Raw genomic sequence first — 21831 nt, forward strand, 5'->3', positions numbered from 1 at the left:
GAATCACAGATATTTTCGGTTTGCTTCTTTCGTTCCATATTTTGCTTGTGAGATTCATAATATTTTTGTAGCTTCTCTTTATTAATTTTCTTTGCTGTATGGGATTCCATCTTATGGATATCTTGTTTCTTATAAGTAGTAAATAAAAATATAGCTGGAGGTTACAGTGAACTGAGATCCCGCCATTGCACTCCAGCCTGGGCAGCAAGAGCGAGGGCAAAACTCTGTCTCAAAAAAACCAAAAAGCTAACACTAATTGAATAGGTTCTATGTGGTAGGTCCTGTTATATAAAGACTTTCTCGTGTATTACATAATCAAATGCTTATGTAATATTATAAGTGCCTTTATCATTCCTATTTTACATATGAGGAAACAGAGCCACATAGAGAAGAAATAATGGGTCAGAGGTTGGAACAGACTGTTTAATCCGGATACTGACTCTAGAACCCACAATGTTCATTAACCTAATTCATAGTCTCAAGTTTTCCCACTAGTTATATGATTTTATCATTTAACTCTAGGTGGTTCTTAAAGGATTAAATGGATATTCAGGCTCTTCTGTAAAATCTAGCCTTTTTGTTTTAATTCCAGTAGGTAAGAATACCTTCCTTCATGTCATCACTTTGCACTTGCAATTACCGCGGCTCTTCGTACTTTTGTTCTTGGAGTCTTTTCAAAATATTGCCACCAAAATTATTGCCCTGGTTTTACCATTTAGACTTGATTCAAATTGGCATAGTTTTACTGTTCATAGCCTCTTCCTAGGCATTCATTTCCTAATTCAAGCACTCTGCTTCTTTGTTGATTACTAATTTCTCATTAAGCTTTTCTTCTTCATTCGTTTTGTCTTCCCCATTCATAGTCATTTCTGTGCTTGTAAATCTCTCTCTCTCTCTGTATACATTTTTTGATGCCATTGACCTGTCCTGTGAAAGTCTTCTTCCTTCCAAAATCTTATAAGGATAGATCCCTAGAGAAGAATTTAAAAAGAATGAGGAATGACAACTTTAGAGTACTTAGTTTGATATGTTTTAAGTCTGAATTTTATTGATTCAGCAGATTCCACAAATATATAGAGAATTATTTGCCAACTATGCATTTTATGTAGCTGATTTATTTTTTTAAACCATACCTCCTCCCCTGCCCCCCAAAAGTGAGATAAGTACTATTGTCACCATTTGCAGGTGGAGGAACCAGTATTTAAGGAAATGAAACAACTTGGCATGTTCAAAGAGGTTATGTGTAGCAAAACTGGGCTTCCAACTTAGGTCTTCTGGCTCTCAGCCCAGTGCTTTCTCTTTGATCGCAGCAACCTCTCTGAAATTAATAGGAAGGAGAATTAGTCATTTATTTGTTCCTTCTTTAATTTTGTTCTTTCCTTTTTTAAAGCCAATGAATATTCATTGAGCATTTACCTTATGCCAGCCACAACACTAAACTCTGGAAATTGCAAATCGGATAACATTTGGGCCTTCCCTGGACAAACTCATGGTTGAGGAGATGTGTAAACCAGTGCAATCTTGCATGCCCAGTGCTAGTATTGGAGGTGTGGCTAGCTGTTCAGTAAGCATTCTAGAGACTGGAGATGTTTCTTAGGGAAGGAGTTGGCCACATACACTTGCTAGAATTAGTTTTCCCATGTTAAAAATAGTTTTAAAAATATTTCCTAGCATTTACCTTTCTGTTTGTGAACGTGCAGTGGCCTCTGAGAGCCCACTGTTTCTCTGTCCTCTGGCTTACCACCTGCTTTTGTCAGTACTTCCCAACTGCTTTCAAACCAAGGGCACCTATAGAAAACCCCTTAAAGATGACTCCTATTCCTCGTTTCTCTGTCCAGGTACCTGCTGTTCTTTCCTCCTAAGAACATTCACCTACAAAGCCATCTTCTCTGTCAATCCACATTGTGTTCCCATTAAAGTCTGAACTGATATGTTTCTAGGCAACTTTTCTCTTTGGATGCATTTGACTGAATCCTAATGATTATTTATTTCCCTCAGACCTATACTTTTCACCATTATAGATCAGAATTTTCTTATTGCCACATAATGTTCAAATGTTGCCTTTAGGCCAGTGTTGGAACTATTTAATATGACTCTTCTAACCTATAGTGGCTTATATTAGAAAACATGTATTTATTGTAATATTTTAAAATCACTTACTCCCTGTTTTAAGAGTTAATTTTTTTAGAGCAGTTTTAGGTTCATAACAAAATTAAAAGGAAGTTACAGAAGAGTTCCCAAACACCTCCTGTTCCCACATATACTCCCCTGTTATCAATATCTCCCGCTGGAGTGGTGCATTTGTTACAATTGATGAACCTGCATCAACATGTCATAATCACCCAAAGTCCATAGTCTATATTAGGGCTCACTCTTGGTGGTTGTATATCCTATGGATTTGGGTAATTTAATAATGACTTGTATGCACCATTATAGTATCATACAGACTAATTTCATTGCCCTAATAATCCTGTGTGCTCTTCCTGTTTATTCCTTCCCTCCACTCTGACCCCTGGCAACCACTAATCTTTTTATTGTCTCCATAGTTTTGCCTTTTCTAGAATGTCACATAGTTGGAATCATAAAGAATTTGGCCTTTTCAGATTGGTTTCTTTAACTTAGTATTATGCATTTAAGTTTCCTCCATGTCTTTTCATGGCTTGATAGTTCATTTCATTTTAGTGCTAAATAATATTCCATTGTCTGGATATACTACAGTTTTATCTTCCATTATTCTACAGAAGGTCATCTTGGTTGCTTCCAAATTATGGCAACTATGAATAAAGCTGCTAGGATATGCCACAGTTTGATTTTCCATTCCTCTACAGAAGGACATCTTGGTTACTTCCAGGTTACGGCAATTATGAATAAAGCTGCTATAAACGTCTATATGTAGGTTTTTGGGTGGACATAAGTTTTCAGCTTCTTTGGGCAAATACCAAGGGGTGTGATTGCTGGATGGTATGGTAAGAGTATGTTTAGTTTTGTAAGAAATTGCCAAACTGTCTTCTAGAGTGGCTGTACCATTTTATATTCTCACCAGCAATGAATAAGAGGTCCTGTTGCCAGCATTTGGTCTTGCTAGTGTTCCAGATTTTGGCCATTCTAATAAATGTGTAGTGGTATTTTATGTTGGTTTTAATTTGCATTTCTCTGGTGTCTGATGTGGAGCATCTTTTCATGTGTATATCTGCCATCTGTATATCATCTTTGGTGATGTGTCTGTAAAAGTGGCCCATTTTTTTTAAGTCAGCTTATTTGTTTTCTTACTGTTGAGTTTTGAGAGTTCTTTGTGTATTTTGTCTAACAATCCTTTATCAGATATGTGTTTTACAAATATTTTCTCCCAGTCTGTGGCCTGTCTTCTCATTCTGTTTATATTATCTTTCATAGAGTAGCAATTTTTAATCCAGTATATCCATTATTTTTTCCATGGATCTTGTCTTTGGTGTTATATCTAAAACATCCCTGCCGTGTAGATTTCTTTTTGCTATGTTGTCTTCTAGGAGTTTTTAAATTTTGTGTTCCTGCAATGTTTCATAAACAATTTCAAGTACGCCTGATCCAGATTTGAGCTCTCTTCTGCCATGTGCTATCAGTGTGACCTTGGGCACAGCACTCAGTCACCTGGATTCTCAACCTTTCCATCAGAGATGTGAGGGTGGTGCCTACCTCGTGCATGAAATGTTATGGGTGAAAATGCTGATACACAATGCACCTGTGAGGCTTTGATTTCTTTTGCCCTCCTCTGCCTAGAACGTTTTCTGTTCACAGTAATGAGGAAATAGATGCCTGTGCTGCACTTTTAGCTTTTGAGGGCATTGCATCCACCCCTTTCTGTCTCCACTGCCACTCTTCCCATGGTTTGACCACCACTATTTCTCATCAGAATACTGCAGCAACCTCACAAATGTCTTTCTACTCTCATCTCCCTGTCCTCCAGTCTGTCCTGGAAACTGCCACAAAGTAATCTTTCTAAAACAAAAATAGGATCCTGCTTTCTAGGCAGAAGCCAAACTTGTTAACTTGGTTTACAAGACCCTTTGCAACCTGGCTGCTGCTCATCTCTCCTTCCCTTACTGCATTCAGCTGCTAACCCACGAAGCTGCCTGTGGCCTCTTAGCCTCCAGAGGATGGAGGACGGGGATGACAGCTCCCCTGCCTGCATCATTTCCCTCAATTCATCTGCTTCTTGCCCAGTCAGATGTACTCACCTTTTAGGTTTTCATTAGGATGTTAAATTTCCTCCTGGAAACCTTACCTGATACTCTTTAGTCTATAGTGTGGATCAGGCACCTTCTCTCCTGTCTAAGCCCCTGCCCCCAAATGCCCAAGCACCCTTCACTCTCCCATCGTAATAATGGCCAAATGAAACTGAAATTGCCTGTGTGTGGCTGTCTGGGTTGTTTATTGAAATGTTCAAAGTGCCCATCCCAGGTTCTGGCACCTGGCTCTCCCTGAGCATTGATACCAATAAATGAGTATGGGACTACCGGTGTCATAGATATAGATAGCTCATTTATTTACCACCAGTCATATATTTACATTGTGGTCATGGTGTCTACTAGGTTATAATTAACCTTCTTGTCTTTTATTTTCTTAACAGACAAAGATGTGAGCAGCGGAAGTTATAACCTTTCCTCTGCAACAACGGGCAGCTACTACAGTTGTGTCAGTCAGATCACCATAGGTGAGCACTAGTGTCATTTTGAATTTTTTAAAAAATATTGTTGCCTGGAAAGGCTGGAGGTCGAGGGGACGGCTGGGGAAGGAGAGGGAAGAAAATGTAAATGCATAGACATTTATTTTCAGAACAGAGCAATTGCTTGTGGACTCACCTTTCTGGATCGCCCTCTTGTGGATTTTTACTGCTTTTGCATGGAATTAGATGGAGGAAATGTCCAGGGAGTTAAGTCATCTCTTGTTCCTAGATCTTCATCATTTGATTTAACCCCTTCGTTTATGTAGCACCTGTACTATTATGCACTTGATAGTACAATCAAGTTGCTTTTTAAAGATTTATATTAATATATTTTTAAAAGAAATTAGCGCAAATTGAAAATGCATGGTAAAGTCTACTCTTTGCTGTTTGGAGAACATGCTAAGCAAGTGTTAGAGTGATGCTGAAAATAAAAGTGAGACTTTTTCCTTGTTATGCTCACTCAACCTTAAACACCAGTTACTTTGGTCGCAAGTAGAAGAGTGAACTGTGCCATTTTTCTTTTGGATGAATCCTTCTCCTTTCCATTTCCTTTCAAAACTTTCTTGATTCTAGAATGTTGGGCAGTGACTTAGAGATCAGAAAAGAAAAATGAAGATAATAGTTACAGCTTATTCTTATTTTGCACTTATTGCTGGCCAGCTGCTCGTGACTCCCTGCATACATTATTTTACTTAATCAGAACTTTATGAGCAAGTTACTGTTATTTCTCCATTTTGCAGATGAGGAAACTTGAGCTTTGCCACCCAGCTAGAAATTAATTACCCAACATTTCATTCTAGGTCTGTTTGACACTAAAGCCCATACTCTTAAACACTATGCCATGGTTTCTTAAACTCCAGCAATGTGGATGCCTATACAAAGCACTAATGATGAACCTCTAAAATGGATTTAAATTATTTTTATTATGAGGTTACTTAGGTATGTTCAAACATAGAACTATATATAGACACCTTGTATTCCAAATAGCCATTAAAATTGATTTTGCAAATCAGATTTAAAATTCTGTAACTCAAATAAAGATACAAATTTACCACACTAATTTAATATGATGTATGTTGTTATTTTGCTGAAGTGCAGTCACTGCTTGTAATGCAATGGGGTACTGGCTGCAGTGATGTTGGTTCTTTGAGTGCAGTACAGTTTTACTGGTAGGTACTTCATGATGACTCTGCATTGCTGCCGCCTTTCTCAGTTCAACCCCCTGTGAAATCTCTGTTATTGCTCACTGATGTGAGGTTATTGGATCTTTATTTGCCATGAATGTACCTTGGCATATCCATCTCTCCCCTTTTCTCATTCATTGTACCAGTTGGTGCCAAACCTGATGGAAACACAAAAGTAAACCCAGACATTAAAATTAACTGGCAGGACTTGGTCCAGAATATGCTTGTATTAATTTTTAAATGATTGACTTTTAAATGAAAAACAAAGACAGTTTAAGAATTCTTGTGGAGAGCTCACAGACCCTGGTTTGAAAACACTGAGTAACCTAAAATGCCATTCCCAGAGACATTAGTGAGACATTAAACATTAGTTAAGTAGTAGGAGGTCATTTAGGGTTCACAGTAGGGGGATGACAGGACAAACGTATAGATGAGAGAAGATTATTCTGGTGGTGAACAGGTTGGAGTTCACGTGGGAGAATCTGGTGTTGTAACAGAGTTAGTGGCTGTGACTCTGGTCTTGACATGAGACAGAAATCAACTAGGGAGGTGGGATGAAGAGGCAGGTCTTGGGGGAGAGGGACGGAATTGCTGGCAGAACTGGTCATTGGCTGGGTATGGGGATAGTAAGTGTGCCCTGAGATTTCACATCAGGGTGACACAATCTGAGCTGTTCCCAGGAACGTGGAAGTCAGGAAGAAGGTGTGATGGTGATAGGTTAGATGTGTTGATTTGATATGCCCATGAGACTTCTCACCTCAGAATGCCTCATGGGAAATTAGAAATATGGAGAACCTGTTCATGAGATGAAGATATTGGCACTATCTGCACAGAGAGTTCAGTCAAATCTTTGGAAGAAGATGAGATAATAAGAGTGAGAATAAGTACGTTGTGTGTGTGTGGAGGACCAAGAACCAATCTTTGGGGGAAGCATGGTAAGGATAGAAATAATGACAGAGGTAGGAGAACCAAGCAAGCACCTTTCTTGGAAAGCCCCGAGAATTTCTAGAAGGATAGACCGAGGAGGTTGAAAATTAAAGTCTGCCTAGGTGATATCCTGAGAGCCACGTGAGTGGGTGGTGGGTTGGGAGCCACGTTGCAGAGCTCTGAATAGGGAGGGAAGGGCTGTGAGTAGAGACTTCTCTTTTAAGATGCTTTTTTCAATGAAAATGGAGGGGTAGTGTGAGGATGATACAGTAGCTAACAGATACTTTTGGGGAGCTTTTTGCCAAGCACAGTGTTTTAACTACTTTTTCTGTATTTACTCATTTAATCCTCAAAAAGATCCTGAGGTTAAACAGTGTTATTTTCCCCCATTTTATAAATGAGGAGATGGAGTTCCTGAGAGGGTAAAGAGTTGCCTAAGGACACATGAGAGTAAGAGCTGTGATTTGAGCCCAGGTCATCAGGCTCCTGTTGAATGACACTCTTGTGACCTGACATCTTGCAGACTTGGGCCAAGTGTGGCCTTCCCTGGTCCAGTCAGGTTTAGCTACCAAGTCAGGGTGTTGAGTTGAAATGTACCCCCCAAAAGGTACTTTGAAGTTCGAATCCCCAGTACCTGTGATTGTGACCGTGTTTGGAAATAGGGTATTTGCAGATGTAATTAAGTTAAGATGAGGTCATCTGGACTAGGGTTGGCCCTACTCCAATGTGAGTAGTGTCCTTATAAGAAGGGAAGAGACACAGAGACCACACAGGGAGAGCTGTGTGATAGCAGAGGCAGAGATATGAGTGATGCATCTCCAAGCCAAGGAATACCCTGGGATTTCTGGCAACATCAGAAGCCTGGAGAGAGACATGGAACAGATTCTCTTCTAGAGCCTTCAGAGATAGCACAGCCCTGCTGACACCTTATTTTGGACTCGTAGCCCCCAGTACTGTGAGAAAATAAATTTATGTTGTTTTAAGCCACCCAGTTTGTGGTACTTTGTCACAGCAGCCCTAGAAAACTAACCTCTGACGGGGAGGTAGATATGACAGATGCTTAATCTTCCCAAAAGGTGCCAGCGTAACCAGAAGGCTCTTGATTACTGCTTCAGTTCCCTGGCTCAAATGGGCTGAAATGATAGGAAATTTATTATTTCACATAACAGGGACACCAGAGGCAGGCCTGTCTTTAGGATGGGTTGATTAAGCTGCTCAGTGACATTGTAAAAGGCCTTCTCCCCTATGCCTTCCTCTCTCAATTTATCTTCATGGTGGCAACCACATGGCTGTAGGGTTTCAGGAACTGCATTCAGACATGACAATGATCAGAGGGAAAGAAGCTTTGGTGCCCTCCTCAGGCCTTCGCTTGAGGAGCTGAGAAACTTTCCCCTGTAGCTCCTTGGTAGATCCTCCTATCTCACTGGGCAGGGCTGCGTCCCACGACCATCCTTGAGCCAGTCATTGTCAAGGGAGATGGCGTTATTTTTAGCCCTATCAGGCTCATCTGAGGCTTTAGACAGGGATGAGGATGGGAAGGAGCCTTGTGTCCTGGGTCACAAGGCTGTGTGGGGTGGGACAGATTCCCAAATGAAGTCTTGGCTCTGTTGGGAGGCAGGAGGGGAATGATTCTGCATAGGCAACGGCCTATATCCACTGCTCACAGTCTGTCCAGTGCAAAGCACTTTTGCAATATTTATAGTAAGAACAAAAATAATTTACAACTTTAGACTCAAAGTACTAGAGGGAGGACAGATGTATGTATCATCCAAGAGTTCTTTTCTAAAATCTCCTTTGTTTTCTTTCATTTCTTGTACTTCATTCCTTCTCTTACAAAACAGTCATCTCACACAGAAGTATCACATTTGTGAGGGTGTTCCATTTAGGAAAATAGCATATGGGTGGATTTCCTAGTAATGTGGTTCCTAGACGAACCTATGTCTTGTTGAAAGCAGTGGGGTGAAAAAATCCAGAGAACAGAAGAAGGACTCCTTCTAAAACTATTCTATTTATTCATGAGATACTTGATTAGCCCCTTATTTTCTAGGTAAATTCCCATTTTAGCCATTGTATGAGAGATTTAAGAACCAGATAGTTAACATTATTTTTTCTCAAGACAGCTTACAATTTGGGGTGTTCTTTCCATCTCTTTCTTCACAGTTTTGGGTCCAGTGGGAATTGAGACCCCTGTTCCTGCTTCCCTCCCCAAGAGGTGACATGATGGTGGGTGAGGGAGGATGGGCAGGCTATCAGCGGTGCCAATGTGACATTCCTATTTTTTGCCCCTTGGGTATCAGCTGTTCCCTGGACGGTTGTCTCATCAAAATACTGTGGTTTCGTTGTTGCTTTCAGATTGAGACTGATCTATTTATATTTCATCATAATTATGCAGATCTTGTCATAGCGCATTTATATCAATAATGTGGATTAAAATATTTGCTAATGAACTCCATTTTCAGAGTAAATGATGTAGAAATTTCCTAATTAAAAAAAGACTTGTTAGCTGTGTGAATTATATTTTTTCAAAATTAAGTATATGCTATAAATATAAAATAAATGCTAAAATCTGAAATCTTAGAGAGTCCAAAGTTCCTTAGAGACTTTTTTTTTTTGGAAAAAGAACATTTATTTAGTTATTTATTAAGTGTTTATGATGAATCAGATATATATTGATATATTTAACCGCATATATTTAAGGTGTACAACATAATGTCTTGGTATACATAGTGAAATGATTACTACAGTCAAGCAACTTGACATGACCATCATCTCACAGTTACTGTTTTTAACGTGTGCATGGTAAGAGCACCTAAAATCTACTGTTAGCAAATTTCCAGTTCACACAATATGAAGTTATTAACTCTAGTTCTCATGCTGTATATTAAATCTCTAGACTTATTCAAGTTATATAACTTAATTACAACTTGGTACTTTTTTACCTCTGTCTTCTGATCCTCCCTGCTCCTGGTAATCACCAGTCTACTCTTTGTTTATATATATATATAAATCTTGATATGTATATGTATATATGTAATTTATAAAGTTTGTATATAAAAATCTTTATAATTTAAATTATAATTTAATTTAAATTAATCTTTATAATATAATTTATCTTTTTAAATTCCGTACTTTATATACATTTTTATATATGTAAATTTTTATATATACATATATATAAAGATTTTGTGTATAAGTGAGATCATACAGTCATTTTCTGTTATTTCACTTAGCATAATATGCCCTAGGTTCATCCAAATTCATGCTAGCTTCCCCATGTCCCAGACCATATACCTAGAAAGGCTCTCTCCCCTGAACTCCAGAGGAGCACTTTCTGATCTACTTTAAAATGGTTTCTTTCATCTTGCTTTGTACTATACTTAGTTGTAATTTATGGGAAAAAACATAGATTTTGGAGTCAAATCTGTGCTTAAGTTCTGCCTCTGGAACTTGATGTAGGCCAGGTTGAGATCCAGTTTTCTCATCTGTAAGACTGAAATTGTGATAGTCCCGTGTACAATTGCTGTGAGGATTCTAGATCAGTTCTGCAAAATTTCTAGCTTATAGTAGGCCTTAAATAATTTTTAAATTATGAACACAGGTCTTATTTCCTTTCTTGATTGGACTCTGAGCTCCTTGAAGGCAGAGTGGGCACTTAGCATGTACTTAATAAACATAAGTTGATTAAGTGAACAAGAGCCATCAAGAGGGATGATGTCTGCCTGTTTATTGTGAACATACATTCTTAGCCCAAGTGGCATTTGGTTTGACTAACAGCTAAGATTTTGGGGAAGTATGAAAATAATGAAAATAAGCACACTATATGGCTTTGATTGCTGCCACTCACCTAATATGTTTATCTCACCAGGTTATGACGTTGCTGGGCCTGTGGCAATTGGGCTCACGCACTGGAAAAATCCATACGTACAAGGCAGACCCACCCTCCCATCAGATCTGCCTCTCTTCGTCTCCAAAGATGCAGGCATCCCTGTGTACCACCGATCCTTCACCCGCAAGACTGACCAGGCCACACCTTTGTCCTGTCCAGCCTCACTGTCTATCACTCCAGTGCCTTCTTACAGCAGTAGTAGCCAGGAAACCCTGAGTCAAGACACGACAGGTAAGTGTTGACTTCCTGTTGGAGATTCAGGACTGGGTGTATATAAGATTCCTTCACACATTTGCCTGCTGAATAAATTGCATTGTATTTCTGCTTGTGTGATGTGATGGACCCCAACAATACCTCTATGTTCATAGTGGCTTTTCTTTTCAATGAGATGGGGTCTCACTATGTTGTCCAGGCTGGTCTCGAACTCCTGGCCTTGAGCAATCCCTCCCACCTCAGCCTTCTGAATAACTGGGACTACAGGCATGCACACCACCGTGCCCAGCTCTCACTGGCCTTTAATAGCTTTGCTATACCAGAAGGAAGGTTGAATGTGTATAGAAATATTTGACCTAAGTGCTAGTTCTGTTTGGTAAAATATTATCTAGAAATCAACTCTGAATCAAAATTCCAAGATCTGTCATATGGCTTTAATTTATTTAATGCTCTATTTAGTGACAAGATACCTATCTTGGACTAAATTCGTGTATTCAAAAAAGTCGTCAGCAGAAAGTCATCTTTGAATACTGTAGTTAATACCAATTCATGTTGCTCCACCAAATTGATCTATCTCAAGGGTCTGCAAACTCCTGCCAAATCTGGCTGGCTACCTGTTTTTGTACAGCCCAAGAACTAAGAGTAGTTTTTATGTTTTTAAGTGGTTGGAAAAAAAAGTTTTTAAATAATACTTTGATACACATGAAAGTTATATAAAATTCACATTTCAGTATTTATATATAAAGTTTTCCTGGGACACAGCCACGCTGATTGATTTCTGTATTGTCTGTGGCTGTTTTCACATGACAGTGGCAGAGTTGAGTAATTGTGATGGAGACTGTACATCTCGCAAACTCTGAAATATTTATTATCTGGTCCTTTATAGAAAATGTTTGCTGACTGCTGATCTATGTGATCCTTGGAAGTCATGAATTAAACAGTCAGGGTGAGAAGAATGCTTACAACATCCTGCCTTGAAATTTATGACTTCCATCACCCTGGAAATAGCTGCAGAAATGGCCATGCAAGGATGGCCAATTAATTGTTTTTATTTCTAAAATCTGAGTTGGAGGTTTAAATTATGCAAAATCTATCCTGCCATGTTTTCCTTCTATAGATACAGCACTTAGAGATAATGGTTTAGTCAGCCAAATCCAATGTGTAATTCTGGTTCTGGAAATAAATCTTTGAATGTTGGGATACGGCAACACTCAACAATTCATAGATGCTGCCACCTAGAGGTAAGATGCTGAGGTTGCAGAAGCTCCAGATTATCAAAACTAATCTTCAAAGCAGTAGATTGCAGACATCACTAAATGTTGAGAATCAGCATTGCAGTTGTTAAAAATGAAGATTCCTGGGTCTTACCCCAGGGGATGCTGTGTCCATGGCACAGGGTGAGCTTCAGCAATCTGCATTCGGCAGGCTTTCCTTCCTGGGATTTTGATTCCTGCGGTTCCCATACATACCTTTAGGACCCCCTCCAAAGGCTCTTTAGTCAAATGACTGAATTGAAATAGCAGGGATTGGTATTGAAGAGCACTGGGGAACATTTGCATACCACCAGTTCTGCACATGGCAAAAGTAACCATCTTTCTGACTGTCCTTGTTGAAGGTCAGTTTGACAGCGGAAAAAATCACTATCTGGGACTTGAAAATGTTTCTGTATAGTAAGTTTAAAATCTTCTGGGTTTTGCTTTTATTGTGAAGGAAAGCTGACTCTGCTTGCTTTAGTTTAATAAAATCAGAAGTTAATATATAAAGTACCTCCTTTGCCCAGGGTAGCTGAAAGGTTATGGCATTTTTTGGCAAAAAGGGGTGTGAAATGGCAGCTGCCAGATTAACATTTTATTATGGTTCCCTTAGTTGACTTTTTTCCTCCTCCGTAGAGACTATACTCAGAGTTGATCTGATTTTTGGGAGAGGTTTCTATGTTTAACTTGTGGGTTTTCACAAACAAAAGCCTATAATTCTCTTCATTCCTGGAAACTTTCCATTAGCAATAAAATATGATTTTTTCCAGGCAACTGCTTATTATTATTCTTACTATTTGTAGCCTAACAAAGTAAGCCTGGATATCCAAATATATACTACACAAGCATCTGATAATCATTTTATCATAGAAAGTTATAGATGCTGGTATAGCTTCTGTAAGTCTCAACAATGATTATGTGTAGGCCAGTTATTACATTTATTTGATTTCTTTCAACAATTTGTTGATTTTAATATGTATATTTGTGTGAAAACTTATAGTTTTCTTTTTGTGTTTTAAAGAATAAGGTTTAATTTTATTTTGTTTTTAAAATACAGTTAATTTTATTACTCATTTATACTTAATTTTTTGCTTTTGTGGCTAGTTAGAAGAAAACTCTGAGGTGAGATAAGTCAGCTCAACTATACTAGGATACCCTACAAATTCCAGACTTTGCCAGACATCCCTTCACAATTCTCAGCTATCTCTCTTCTCTATAAACTTTGGGATTGATATAGAGGAGCTGACGAGCTTTAGGCACAATGTAACTGTACAATTATTTATGGATTGTGAGAATTTTCTTAAGAATTTCCCAAACACATTTTAAAATCATTTTTCTATTTTATAAATCCCACCATTCTGCAATCCTAGAAAGAATGATTAATAGCAGAACACTAACTAAATGACTAGAGCTTCTTGAGCTCTCATTTTATTTATCTGTGTTAACTGTTGTCACCATCCTATTCCATCATCCTCTCCCTTCATTGTGTGACTAACTTCTACAGTAGATTCTCTTCTGTTAGACTTTACTTAACCTTGCTTGTCACCTTGTGCAGTGAACAACTTGTGAAACTGCATAGTGGTCCTGAATGTAGTTCTTCCTTATTACAGAAAAACTGTCTCCCGTGTCCGGCTTGCTCCATCCATCCCTTCATCCATCCATCCATCCATCCATCCATCAATATATAGTAAGTTACCACTCCGTGTTATGTATTGTGATAAGTCCTTGGGAGAGAAAGTTAAGTAAGGCATCACGCCTATCTCAGGAGCTGAGAGTCTAGTGGAGGAGGCAGACAAGTAAGCCAGGCATTCTAATTCAGTGTGGTGTTAAGATAGATGATTTCACAAGATGTGATCACACACACATTTTTGTTTTAAATTATTTAATTAATATGCCATTAAAATGCTAATAGTATTAAAATGTTTTAAATATTTAACTAAAATATTAGTAAAAATACATTGAATGCAGAATATATTATTAAATTATTTCTTCAATTAAAATAAGATACATTTGAGAGAACCATAGGAGGAAAGCTTGGAAATGATCTCTATATCAGATACTTTTAGTAGGGTTGACATACAATTTTTTAAGAAGTAAATGATGATAGTATTTAATGGATATTAAATTTGTTACAAATAATTTATAAGCTTTGGTTTAAGAGAAAAATAATTAGAAACTTTACACTTCAAAAAGTTGCTACTAGATACTGGACTTTGGGGTATACTATAAGAATTCTGGTTAAATCAAGAAATATTTTGAGGACAAAAATAAGGCATGAAAGGTATTTTAAAAATTAAAATGGAAATAACTCCTTCATGCTTAGTAAGTGTCACATAAAGAGAGTAAAACTATGTTTTCACTTTATTTCCTTCCAATTTTTATTTTAGGTTTGGGGGTATACATGCAGATTTGCTACATGGCCAAATTGCATTTCGTTTGGGTTTGTTATACAAATTATTTAATCACTCAGGTAGTGAGCATAGTACCTCATAGGTAGTTTTTCAATCCTCACCCTCCTCCCAACCTCCACTCTCAAGTAGGCCTTGGTGCCTATTGTTCCCTCCTGTGTGTCCGTGTTAACATGCAATTTTTGATAACCAAGATGTGTAACTTCCATCACCACTACCACCTCCACCTTACAACTTCCCTTTCTAGTCATTCCTGTATCCCCAGCTGATCCTCAATCACTCCCTTCCTATCTATCTAATCCGCAGCTGCATACTGATGCCCCTAAAGTCATTATTTTCATATCTGATTTCTCTGACAAGTTTTACATGTGTATATATACATATACTGCCTACTGGAACGTTCAACCTGGATATATCCCAGACTATCAAAACTTATATACCCCGAATGGAACTTCCTTCTGGTAGTCCTCAAAGTTGAATTTATTATTCTATTTAATGCTGGCATAGTCTCATTGTGTTAGTTTGGACTGCCATAGCAAATATACAGTTGGGTGGCTTAAACAACAAATGTTTATTTCTCATGGAAAAGAAAAAAAAAGAGGCTAGGAAGTTCAAGATTAGGGTACTGACAGATTTGGTGTCTGGTGAGGGCTGTCTTCGTGGTTTCTAGCTGGCTGGTCTTCTCACTATACCCTCACAGGATAGAATGAGAGTGAGCTGGCCCTCTGGCTTCTTCTTATAAGGACACTAAGCCCATTCATGAGGGCTCTACCCTCATAACCTAATCACCTCCCGAAATCCCTACCTCCAAATGCCATCATGCTGGAATTAGAATTCCAACATATTTATTCTGGAGAGACACAAACATTCAGTTAATTGCATCATCCACAGTACTAATCCAGTTTTTTGGGTTAACCCCCTCGTGCTTAACCTTCTGCTGGCCATCAGCCTCCACAGCCAGCTGGCTAACATATTAATTACGTCTATTTTAGAAATATTGGTACTTCAGAGCTTACTCTCCATCCCTGCTGACATTTCAGCTCAAACTCTCACCATCTCTGCCTAGACTAGTGCTGCTGGCAGTCTTGTTACAAGTCTTCCTGCATCTTAATTCTTCCATGACCATAGTTTAGCTTTCCCAATTCATCTCTGTCCCTTCTTCTTTCCCTCACTCCCTCTCCCTTTCTCTCTCTCCCTTCCTCTCTCTCTCCTTCTCTCTTTTCCTCTTGCTCTCTCCCTCCCTCTCCCACCTTTTCTTCCTCCTTTTCCACCTCCTCCTGCCCTCCACTTGAAAATCTCTGTTGCTTCTCCATTGACAGTAGAATAAAGTCTAAACACTTCGTACATGGTACAGGTGCACAAGGGCCTTCCTAACTGACTTTAACTGACTCTCCAGCATCTCTCAACACTGTACAGATGTGTCGGCACAGTACTTACACTTGATTCTTTACTGTTTCCTAAAAGCTCATGATTTTGCACGTCTGTGTCATCTACTTTGATACCTTTCCTTACATTCTCCTCCTAGAACATTCTTACTCTTCAAACTCAGTTAAGAGTTTCCTCTGTGAATTCTTTCCCTTTTTGCCTCAGCATATTTTGTTCTTTCTGTTTCCATTGGCAATTCTTATGCACATATTGAATTTTGCTCTTACTGTACTACGATACAGTTTTTTCATATGGCTACCACAATAGATGTAAATAAAGTTCTTGAGTTAGGAATTAATAGTTTGATCATGTACTTGTTTGCTCAGTGCAGAGCTTGGCATGTAGGAAGTATGTTTTCTATGACCATTGAAACTGCATATTAGACACAGTTGAAGAGAGAATTAGGCCTGGAAGATAGATCTGAAGAAATTACCCCATTATCAGTACAAAGATATACGAGATACAAAAACAAGAAGGAGGAGATTGAAATGTAGAAAACAGAATGAAAAAGCTCAACATCCATTTAATAGAAATTCTGTTCTGCATTAAAAGAATGGAACGTATATATATATGAGGAATGTTTAAAAAGGCAATGGCTGGAAGTTTCCCCGGAATTGATGAGGAGACACAAATTCTTTGATGTAAGAAGCATGATGAGTGCTGAATAGAATAAATAAAAATGTATCCATATGTAAATATATGGTGAGTCAGCAAAAATCAGAAACATCTTATAAATAACTTGAGAGAAAAGACAGATTACCTGCAAGTGAGAAACAAATTGATTACCTGCAAAGTGAGAAACAAGTAGTAATGACAGGCTGGAAAACAGCAGCTTGTTATCTTCAAAGTGCTGAAGGAAATGAAGGTCAATTCAGAATTCCAGATGGAGCTAAGTGATCACTGGAGAGGGAGATCAGCATAAGAAAATTTTTGGAAAAAGACTGGGAAAATGTATTCTATGTAGACCACCTGAAAGAATGACTAAACAACCTAGTTTAGAAAAGAAGGGTCTTGGCTGGGCATAGTAGCTCACGCCTGTGATCTCAGCATTTTGGGAGGCTGAGGCAGGCAGATCATCTGAGGTCAGGAGTTCAAGACCAGCCTGACCAACATGGCAAAACCCCATCTCTACTAAAATACAAAAATTAGCCGGGTGTGGTGTTATGCACCTGTAATCCTAGCTCTTTGGGAAGCTGAGGCGTGAGATTGCTTGAACCTGGTAGGTAGAGGCTGCGGTGAGCTGAGATGGTGCCACTGCACCCCAGCCTGAGCAACAGAGCGAGACTCTGTCTCAAAAAAAAAAAAGAAAAAAAGATCTTGAATCTAGAAGAAACGATGAAATAATAAGAAAAATATGTATATAAAAATTCAAAAGATCCCTCTTAGAAGAATGATTTTTCAAGCAGGGATGATGTTGTTTCACTGGGGACATTTGGCAATGTCTGGAGATATTTTTGGTTGACACAACTGGGCAGGAGGTATCACAGGCATCTGGTGGGTGGACACCAGGGATACTGCTAAACATCCTGCATGCAGAAGACGTGGTCCCTAACTCATTGTCCCATGTTCATTGTCAATTCTTAACTCTTCTTCTTCCCTGGGAGTTTCTTGTCCTGTGTGTAGTACCTTGCCTTTGCAATGGGTCCCCTCCTTTAGGGCGTTCCCAGGGTTCTTGTTTCTCTCTTAGGGCTGTCCTTGGTGAAGTATGATTAGCACCTTTGATTTCCCCTTTCTCGGGTTGCTGTGTTCTTTAGCTCGCCGTAAATTGTATCTCATGCTGCACTTAGGCCTTTCTTTTTAATTAATACCAGTTTCTTAACCCTGGTGCTGTGGACATTTTGGGCTGAATAACTCTTAGCTGTGGGAGTTGTCCTGTGCATTGTAGGATGTTTAGCAGCATCCCTGGCCTGCACCCAACAGATATGTCAGTTGTGACGGCCAAAAAAAGTTTTCAGACATTGCCATATGTATGCTTGCAGGCGAAATCACCCCTAGTTGAGAACCACTGACTTACACCAAAGTCTGATCCTGTTCTCTGAAGCTCTGCTTAGTGGCAGTAGTCTGGTACCTTCATTATTGATCATGGGTTCATGGGTTTTAATGCATGTGATCCTATTTTAGCAAGGGCCTTTTGCAAACCATACCCTAATCAAAAACATGGGGGGAGTTTTTTTCCAAAGAGGAAGATTTTTTTCCCCTTGAGACTACTGGTAACACCTTTGTCCTCCATTGGTAATACCAATGTCCAAGACCATTGGTAATCTCCCTGCATTTCCATAGGCAAGAATCATTGAGAACTCTTCCCTTTGCCTTGTGCCCTCCTTCCCTGGCCTCACCATCTTCCCTTTAGTGGTATTCTGGTGGGATTGTGTTTTTAAAAAAGAATGCTAGGCTAGGCACAGTGGCTCATGCCTGAAATCCCAGCACTTTGGGAGGCCAAGGTGGGTGGATCACAAGGTCAGGAGTTTGAGACAAGCCTGGCCAAGATGGTGAAACCCTGTCTCTACTAAAAATACAAACATTAGCTGGGTATGGTGGCATGCTCCTGTAGTCCCAGCTACCCGGGAGGCTGAGGCAGGAGAATCGCTTGAACCTGGGAGGCAAAGTTTGCAGTGAGTCAAGATTGCACCACTGCACTCCAGCCTGGGCAACAAAAGCATAACTCTGTCTTAAAAACAAACAAACACACAAACAAACAAAACACTAATGAATTCCAAACATTCCTTATGGACTTTACAAACATGTTCCTCATTTGTGAAAAGGAGAGGAGTTGAGAAATGACTATCTTCTGTTCCAGATCACTTCCCAGGAGCCTAGCTTTTGCCTGTGCACCTGAGGTCTGAGCAGAACATCGTGTCTTGTCTTGAGGGGGAAGGTGTTCACTCACCTTTTCTGGTGACCTTACTGAGCTTACTGGTACTCCACATATGCAAGCTCTGAAAACTTAGGTGCCCAATGTTATGTTGCTGTGAATTTGCCTGGGGTATAGAGTACCTTAGAAGAGGTGCCCATTTGATAGCATGAATTCAATGTCTTTCAACAAATTGTGACCAGATATTTTCAGAACTGATGCCAAAGGAAACAGAGGTTTGATTTCAGAGATAGAGTGCTGCAAACAGTGACCCTGCAACCTGAGCGACTGATGTGACCACGAGATGCAGAGTAATTGGACCTCACCAGGAGACTCGTGTGTTCCCTTATAGAGAAGCCCAGAGATACTCCTTGACCTGTCCCTGCTTGCACACCATGTGCCCAGCCAGCCTGAGCCTTTCTGCTAGAGTGTTAGTTCAGCTAAATCCATGTCACAGAGTAATGGAAGACCAGGTACCCTCTACAAAAACCAGAGAAATGTAAATTAGAAAGTCTCTAAACCATTATATTTAAAGTGGGTTTCTTCTAGAGAACACAGAGTTGGGTCTAGTGTTTTTATCCATTCTGACAGTTTCTTTTAATTGATGTCGTTAGACCATTCACAAGTAAAGTGATGATTGGCATAGTTGAATTAGTATCTACCATGTTTGTAACCATTTTCTGTTATTGCATTTGTTCGTTTCTTTTTTCCTACTTTTTCTCTTGCCTTTTCTGATTTTAATTGAGCATTGTATATGATTTTTTAAAAATGGAATGTCATCTTCCTACTGCCCTCTCTGCCTTTAAAAATTTCCCTTTTGTCAAAGTAGCCCTGAAGGGGTATTCAGATTTTAATCATATGTTATGGAATAAATTTTCTGGTTTGGTTTATATGGAGTGTGAATATGAGGGTTAACTTACTTAAGTTAAGATATTGTAACAAGTATAGGGCATTTTTATGCATTTTGAAAGGTGATTTGTGGTTTCCTAAGATGCTGGCTGGGTAGAAGATGTCACAGTGGAAGGGAAGGCGAATTTCAGTTGAGGTTATTCAGGTGAGGGACCAGCGTTCCAAGCAGCAGGACAGTGTACAAAGGCTGACTCCAGAAGACCTGGGGTTAAATGTCTCCTTCACACTGAGGTTGAGTGCTGAATGTGTCATCAATAGAGGTACTGCTGCACAGGGTGGCTGGGTTCTCTGGGGCTGTTACTCTGGTCTTCCATGGTACATTCCATGTGTTAATGGACATTTATGAGCAAGCCCAGAATTTTAACCTCTATGTATACTACTTCTCAATGAAAAACTAAGTTGGCAACTGCCTGTACTTTAGAACTAAGAGAATCTTTGGAAACATTCATTTTGACAAGAGCATTGGCTAAGAGAAATACATTGCTGAGCTTTCTTCAAATTTCCTGTTTTCCTAAACTTGCCTACATTGTTCTTTTCAGAATTCAAGAACGTTTCCTGTTGTTTAATTACTGATTCCAGCAGTCCTGTTAATTCTTTCTCCATGTGTGCTGGTTATTTAGTTTTACAAGATTGAAAACACTAATGAATCAGAGAATGATTGGTGACAAAGAAATGATGAAGACAAAGTCAATTTAATGATGTAGCTATTAAGTTACCTGGGGATTTCTAATGTAAGAGACTGAAGAACTTGAATAAAAGCTATGTTGAATCTGATTTGCAAATAATTATATATTTTAAAATCAGATGGCTTTAAGATGCTCCAGTAAAGTCATCCATCTTCCAGTCATCTAAACTCTTGCCACTCAAAGTGTGGTCCACAAGAGCTAAGAGAGCCTGAGTTTGGATTTAACAATATCGTACAAAAGGGGTAATGCAAGGGACATTTTAGAGATAGCTTCAATAGCACTCCGTAATTAATGGGATGTGATATATGACTGAATGGATATCCCATATATTTTCAATAAGGTTAAAATGTGATACTGAAGCTTCGTAGTTTAGGCCAGTGATTCTCAAACTTTAACGTTAATGTAAGCCCATTGGACTTCTTGTTAAACTGCAGATCCTCATCCAGTAGGTCTGGGCAAGGGGTGGTGAGATTCTGCATTTTTTTTTCTTTTTTCTTTCTTTCTTTTTTTTTTGAGACAGTCTCACTCCATCACCCAGGCTGTAGTGCAGTGGCATGATCTCGGCTCACTGCAACTTCTGCCTTCTGGATTCAAGCACTTCTTGTGCCTCAGCGTTCCAAGTAGCTGGAATAACAGGCATGTGCCACCGCACCTGGCTAATTTTTTCTTTTTTTTTTGTACTTTTAATAGAAACAGGGTTTCATCGTGTTGTTCAGGCTAGTCTTGAACTCCTGACCTCAAGTTATTCACCTGCCTCGGCCTCTCAAAGTGCTAGGATTACATGCATGAGCCACCATGCGTGGCCTAGATTCTGCATTTCTAACAAGCTTCCAAGTGATGCCCATGCTGTCAGTCATGGAGCCTGGAATTTGGTACAGGACACAGGTAACAAAAAATATTATACCAAATAATTTATGGTCACTAACAGGCAGGTGCTTTGAAAGACAGGAATAATCCTCTTCTTAAAGATTCTTGGCAATATTGTTTTTATATTGTTTTTATCAAAACACGCCTCTGAGTTTCCAAAACAGCACTCCATAAAGAACATTTTCTTTACTACCAGTTGTAAGTGGGAAGTCTGCTTATGCTCTGTTACAGGAATATTATTTGTCTGTGATGTATAAGTGTCTTAATGTTTCCATAGACATTGTTTTGATATTAAAAACCAAATGAAAATCCCAACAACCATGGTACTGACTCAAGAGGGAGCTTAACTGTCTTAGTTCTGGTTCTCTGGGAAATAGATTTTGAACCAGAGATGTGCACGCAAGAAATTTCCTGGGGAGAGTCATTGGGATCAGTGTGTATGGTGTGGTGTATGTGTGGTGGATGGAGGGAAGGAAGCATAACCAGGCAGAGGGAAGATATAAACTGTGATGGTGCACAA

The 21831-nt window shown here is 39.1% G+C and overlaps 1 protein-coding gene across 1 annotated transcript in view; it reads left to right on the top strand.

Annotated features, from left to right (window-relative positions):
- The window catches only part of ANO4 (anoctamin 4), a 405598-nt gene that overhangs the window by 13460 nt on the left and 370307 nt on the right, over window positions 1-21831 (top strand). The window contains exons 2-3 of the mRNA XM_011934758.1: window positions 4607-4690; window positions 10679-10930. The gene's annotated coding sequence lies outside the window, so the exon portion shown is untranslated. The remainder of the gene's footprint in view (window positions 1-4606; window positions 4691-10678; window positions 10931-21831) is intronic.

The sequence above is a fragment of the Colobus angolensis genome, unplaced genomic scaffold, assembly GCF_000951035.1.
Source record: "Colobus angolensis palliatus isolate OR3802 unplaced genomic scaffold, Cang.pa_1.0 Scaffold10, whole genome shotgun sequence".
NCBI lineage: Eukaryota > Metazoa > Chordata > Mammalia > Primates > Cercopithecidae > Colobus > Colobus angolensis.